The sequence below is a fragment of the Pipistrellus kuhlii genome, unplaced genomic scaffold (assembly GCF_014108245.1).
Source record: "Pipistrellus kuhlii isolate mPipKuh1 unplaced genomic scaffold, mPipKuh1.p scaffold_m20_p_16, whole genome shotgun sequence".
NCBI classification, from domain to species: domain Eukaryota; kingdom Metazoa; phylum Chordata; class Mammalia; order Chiroptera; family Vespertilionidae; genus Pipistrellus; species Pipistrellus kuhlii.
The window spans coordinates 10,618,951-10,625,540 of NW_023425471.1; the positions used below are offsets into that span (position 1 = coordinate 10,618,951).

Below are 6,590 nucleotides of genomic sequence, written 5' to 3' on the forward strand. Positions count from 1 at the left end.
TATTCTTTTGGTTTAGGTGAGCTCAGCTGAGGATGGATGGTCTAGAAAAGCTGTTCGTCTATCAGGGACCTCAGCTGGGTTGGCTGAGACCTCTTTCCACATGGTCTCTCATCCTTCAGTAGGCTATCTCTTACAATGGCTGAAGGGTTCCCAGCATCAAGAGAGATCAAACACCAATATGGGAGCACTTTTGAAGCCTCTGATTGTATCCTGCTTATTAATGTCCCATTGGCCAAAGAAAATCAGATTCAAGAAGTGGAGAAATAAATTCTATCACTTGGTGGGAGGAGCTATGGATATTGTGGTCATTTTCCCCTCTGACCTATTACCATTAAATTTGTATTGTGGAGAATGGACTGGAACATGGCGAGCCCTCATCAAGAGGTAGGTGACAGTTGCAGTTATCTAAAGAGAAACAGTAAGGGATAATGTCAATAGAAATAGAGAGATAAGAATTCAGGAAATATTTAGATGACAGGATTAACAGACCTCTTGTGTGTGTGTGTGTGTGTGTGTGTGTGTGTGTGTGTATAGGTTGGGAGTATGTTCAGAATCAAGAATGCTATCCATGATTTTGGTTTGACCTTTTGAATGAAATTAGATTCATAATAGTTCCTTCTGCAGGGATTCTTTTATTATTATTTTAAATCTTTATTGTTGAGATTATTCCAGAAGTCTCTCTTTTCCTCCCCATAGCCCCTCTCTAACCAGGTCTCACCCTGCCCCAAGCCTTTGCTACCCTTATGTCTGTGTTAATAGGTAATGCATATATGCATATAGATATCTCTTCTAGTCCCCCATCCCTCCTTCCCTCTGAGAATAATCAGTCTGTTCCATTTCCATGCCTCTAATTCTATTTTATTCACCAGTTTATTCTATTCATTAGATTTCTTACTCATTTATTTTTATTTTTAGGTTTAATTGCTGATATGTATTTGTTGCCATTTTTTGTCTTTTTCTTCTTTTTCTTCTTCTTCTTCTTAAAGAATACCCTTCAACATCCTATATAATAAAAGGCTAATATGCAAATTGACCGAATGGCAGAATGACCGGTCGCTATGACACACACTGACCACCAGGGACAGACACTCAACACAGGAGCTGCCCTCAGGTGGTCAGTGTGCTCCCACAGGGGGAGTGCTGCTCAGCCAGAAGTCAGGATCATGGCTGGCGAGCGCAGCAGTGGTGATAGGAGCCTCTCCCACCTCCACAGCAATACTAAGGATGTCGAACTGATGGCTTAGGCTTGTTCTCTATGGGGAGCAGGCCTAAGCCATCATCAGTCAGACATTCCCCGAGGGCTCCTGGACTGTGAGAGGGTGTAGGCCGGGCTGAGGGCACAAATTTCCTGCACTGGGCCTCTAGTCCTATCTAATAAAAGAGTAATATGCAAATTTATCATCACTCCAACACATAAGATGGCTGCCCCCATGTAGTCAAAGATGGTTGCCCCCATGTGGACACAAGATGGCTGCCACAAGATGACCAGCAGAGGAGGGAACTTGGGAGGGACCAGGCCTACAAGGGAGGGTAGATAGGGGCAATCAGGCTGGCAGGGGAGTGGTTAGGAGGTGATCAGGCTGGCAGGCAGAAGTGGTTAGGGGAAATCAGGAAGGAAGGCAGGCGAGCAGTTGGGGGCTAGCAGTTCTAGATTGTGAGAGGGATGTCCGACTGCCCATTTAGGCCTGATCCCACTGGGAAGTTGGACATCCCCGAGGGGTCCTAGATTAGAGAGGGTGCAGACTGGGCTGAGGGACACCCCACTTTTGCACAAATTTTGTGCACCAGGCCTTTAGTTTCATATAATACTGGTTTGGTGGTAATGAACTCTTTAAGCTTTTTCTTGTTTGACTTTCAATTCTAAATTATAGTTTTGCTGGGTAGAGTAATCTTGGTTGTAGGTCCTTGCTAATCATCACTTTGAGCATTTCTTGCCATTCCCTCACTGAATGGCCTGCATAGTTTCTGATGAGAAATAAACTGACAGTTGCATGGGCACTTCCTTGTACGTAACTGCTTTTCTCTTACTGTTTTTAAGATTCTATCTTTGACTTTATCCCTGGGAATTTTAATTATGATGTGTCTTGGTGTGGTCCTTTTTGGGTTCCTTTTGTGTGGGACTCTCTGTGCTTCCTGGACTTGTAAGTCTATTTCTTCCACCAGGTAGGGGAAGTTTTCTGTCATTATCTCTTCAAATAGGTTTTCAATATCTTACTCTCTTCTTCTGGCATCCCCATAATGCGGATGTTGGTACACTTGAAGTTGTCCCAGAGGCTTCTTACACTATCTTCATATTTTTTAAATTCTTTTTTCCTTTTGATCTTCTGGTTGGGTGTTTTTTGTTTCCTCATATTTCAATTTCAGTCAGTGTATGCTTAATTTCTGACTGGTCCTTTTCCTTTTTTTTTTTTTTTTTTTTTTCTTTCTCACAAAGTTCCTTGAAAGTCTCACTAAGTCCTCTGGGGGTTTCTGCAAGATTCTTGAGTAACCTTATAACTGGAGTTTTGAACTCTATATCCAATAGTTTGCTTTCTTCTATTTCTTTTATTTGTGACATATTTCTTTGTCTCCACATTTTGGCTGCTTCCCTGTGTTTGTTTCTATGTATTGGGTAGACCTGATAAGTCTCCTTGAGTTGATAGAGAGGCCTTGTGTAGTAGGTGTCCTACAGGGCCCAGTGGCTCAGCCTCCCCAATCATCTAAGGTGGGTACTCTTGGTGCACCCTGTTGTGGGCTGTGTGCAGTCTTGTTGTAGTTGAGCCTTGGTTGCTGTTGGTGTCACTGGGAGAAATTGACCTCCAGACCAATTGGCCGTGAGAACCAGCTGCAAATACAGTGCAAGAGCTTCTGTGCAGGAGACACCCTTATGGGGCAGGACTTACTTCAGTGGGGCTTTCGTGCTCACTGAGTCTTTTTCTTGTCGCTTATGGATGTGTAGAGTTGTAATCTAGTGTGGTATGACACTGACCACTGGGTATACTGGCTCTTGGGTCTCCAGGGAGGTGCAAAGTCAGCCACTGCCTGGGGCCACCCAGCAGGAGCTACAGAGAGATCTTCAGATTCCTCCCCTTTGTATGGGATTTGGAAGTGCCCCAATGAGGCCCCATTGTGAAGCAAGGCTAGTGCTGGTGCTGGCCTTGGGTTTTTTTATTGATAGATTTGGGGTTCTCTGACCCAGCTGCAGCTTGTTTGACAGATTTTAGCCTGACCACGGACAGGCTATTCATATGCAAGATCCACTGCACACAGGTTGGGTGAGGCTGCAAATTGAATGAGGCGGGGTCTCAGGGAATTACCAGGGTAAAGCAAACATAAGTGGCTGTCAGTCAGCCCTGCAACTGGGCAGGTTCCAGCATGGGAACAATGACCCCTGTGAGCACCTCTGTCTGGGAAAAAGCCACCCCTGAGTCCCTGTCCTGATGATAGACAATCCAGTTCCTCCTCATATGTTCTGTGTCCCCCAGAGCCTCACCCTGGCACTAGAGCTCATAGGAAATAGGACTTTATAAGTTAAGTTTGTGTGCTGGCCTTCTAAGACAGTGGTCGGCAAACTCATTAGTCAACAGAGCCATATCAACAGTACAATGATTGAAATTTCTTTTGAGAGCCACATTTTTAAAACTTAAATTTCTTCTAATACCGCTTCTTCAAAATAGATTTGCCTGGGCTGTGGTATTTTGGGGAAGAGCCACACTCAAGAGGCCAAAGAGCCGTATGTGGCTCGAGAGCCGCAGTTTGTCGACCACGGTTCTAAGAGGAGCAGCTGGGTCTCCAGCAGCCTCTGTGTCACAGTCCCAATCCACACTGGCTTTTACAGCCCATAGTTACAGGAACATTTTTCCCCAGCTCTGGGACCCTGGGCTGGGGGTCTGGTGTGGGACTGAGACCCCCTCCTTGCTCCTCCCAGGTGGCCTCCACAGACGATCTCTCTCCCAATTAAAAAAGCAGCACACATGTGTGCCGGACCAGCACATTCGGCGTCTCTTCACCTCCTACCAGTCTCAGTGTGCTTTCTTCTTTACTTCCATTCAGCCAGCTTTCTGGCGGTTCTGGATGATGGTTGTTCTGTATTTTAGTTGTAATATTGATATGGTTGTGGGAGGCGGTGAGTACAGGCATTTACCTACACCGCCATCTTGGTCTGAAAGCCAGGGATTCTTTATTGATACATTTATTCTTGGGTAGCTGAATTACACTAGTCTAAAAGGTTTAATCTCTACTTGATCCTACAGCTAAATATGAGAGAGTTAGAAGTACATATCTTAATGGGTAGAGAAGATGCAGACAGTTTTTACCTATTCAGACAAACATGATGATATTTCTAGTCATTAATAAAAATTCTTTGGACATTGTATAGCTGCTGTGGACAAAAAGGAAGGGGTCATTTTGTAGATACTGGTTCAATTAGTCAAATATTTATGGGATACTCTCTATGACCAAGTGACTGGGCTAATTGAGTAGGTCACTTTAAAGGGACATCTGCTCTTGACTTGATTCCATTTGTGTTGCGGAATGAATTATGCTTAGACTACCTAGAAGATGGTTTGTCACAATTCAGAGCTGTAAGTGTTAAATCAATGGGAATGATAGTGAAGTTTCCAGAAGTTCTGAAAAGGAAGCGGGATTCAGAATTCAAGGTGTTTTGGTAGGAGTCAAGTGGGTATAATGTGCACTCTGGAAGGTGATTCAGTTTTAAGTCAGTTTCCTAGAAAAAGCTGGTGTATTTGGGCTGACTTACTTTTACAACTGAGTTATGGAAAAACAGACCACAATAGCGTTCTTTATTGCCAGTTCTCCTTTTAGCAAAAACCCCTATATAAATCCTTATTTAAGAGTTCTAAAATGTTTTTCCTTATAATACTTGTTATAGTGAAAATGTACTGTACCCTCCCCCCTCTTTTTTGTAAATGTATACCAAATGATATGGAAGATTGAAGCAACTATCTGGCTAATTAAGCTTTCCATGCTTTAGGTAAAAAATGAAAATAAAATTTTGTATATTATATCCATATAACTACAGCATATAGATATATTTTGATTTTATTTTTCTAGAAGGTTGTTATAAGGGTAGCAATGGGTTAGAGCACATGTGTCAAACACAAGGCCCGCGGGCCAAATCCGTCCCGCCAGGCCTTGCAATGTGGCCCGCACCGCGCTGTCATCACTGCACTCCGCTGCGTTTCCATCACAATGACAGTTTATGACTGTTCAGTAAACCATTCGGCCCGCGATTTAGGCTGGATTTTAGATTTTGGCCCCTTCTCTGATTGAGTTCGACACCCCTAGGTTAGAGCTTCCAACGTGGCCTTGGTTTCTTGCTCTGATTTTCTATTGTGTTAATATAATGTTATTCCATATTGAAAATATATCTCCTTTAGCCATTGTAAAAATAATTTGGTATTTGCATCCAATTATTAGGGAACACTTACTTCATTTCCTAAGGAAAAATAAAATCTCTGTAATATTTATACCATTCTTGCAGCAGTTAAAGATGGTGTTAGATTCAATCATGCTTTATATTCATTTCCTCATTCACTCCTCACAACAACCCTATAGTGTAAGCACTATTTATCTCCATTTTACAAAAGATGAAATTGAGGAACAGAGTGGCTAAGATACTTGTCAAAGGCCACACAGCTGATAAGTGGCAAAAACAAGACTGGGGCCATGGAAGATCAGTTTAGTGTTAAAAAAATATTCATGTTCTCACCAGGGGAGATGTATACTTTCCCATCCCATTGATTTTGGGCTTGGCCTGGGACTTGATTTAGTCTCATCTTGGGTGGAGTGTATTTCATCACTAGATGCCTTTGAGCTTGACCATAGACTTGAATTTGCCAATGGGATATTAGCTGAAATGATGGAAGCAGATTTGAAATGTGCTCTTGTGACTGGGCTTGTCCTCTTGAATTCCTGCCATTATCATGAGAAGAACATGCCCCAGTTAAACCCACTTATCCAAAGAGGAAGAGAGACATATTGAGCAGACCCAGACTCAACCAACAACATGAAACCAAACCCAGCTGAGCCCAGCCTAGATGAGTAAGCTTACCCATAGATAGATGAGTAAGACAAAGTGATTATTGTTTTAAGCTGTTGATTTTGGTGCAGTTTGTTACACAGCAAGAACTAACTGATAGTGCTCGCTTCGGCAGCACATATACTAAAATTGGAACGATACAGAGAAGATTAGCATGGCCCCCGCGCAAGGATGACACGCAAATTCGTGAAGCGTTCCATATTAAAAAAAAAAAAAAAAAAAAAAAAAAAAGAACTAACTGATAAAGAGCCTAAGGAGAAGAACTCAAGATGGCGGTATAGGTAAACACTTAAACTGCTGCCTTGCATAACAATTTCAAAACTACAACTAAAAGACAAAACGTCTATCACCCAGAACCATGGGAAAGCGGGAGTGGAAGTTCTACAACTAGAAGGAAAGATAAAAGAGCGTTCAGTGCACAAACACTGAAAAGCTAAGGTACGGAGGCGCATGTGATCTGGGCTGGTGGCGGGCGTTGCTTTCTTCAACCTAAAGGGAGACAAGCTCCCAATTTCTCTGAAATCCAGTTTCTGGGGAGATATGTAGGACC

At 42.9% G+C, this 6,590-nt stretch overlaps 1 non-coding gene across 1 annotated transcript; it reads left to right on the forward strand.

Moving 5' to 3' along the window:
• Positions 1-6,139: 6,139 nt before the first annotated feature.
• On the forward strand, positions 6,140-6,246 carry LOC118720294. The gene has a single exon (XR_004988389.1). It is a non-coding gene; the product is annotated as a U6 spliceosomal RNA (small nuclear RNA).
• Positions 6,247-6,590: the final 344 nt, after the last annotated feature.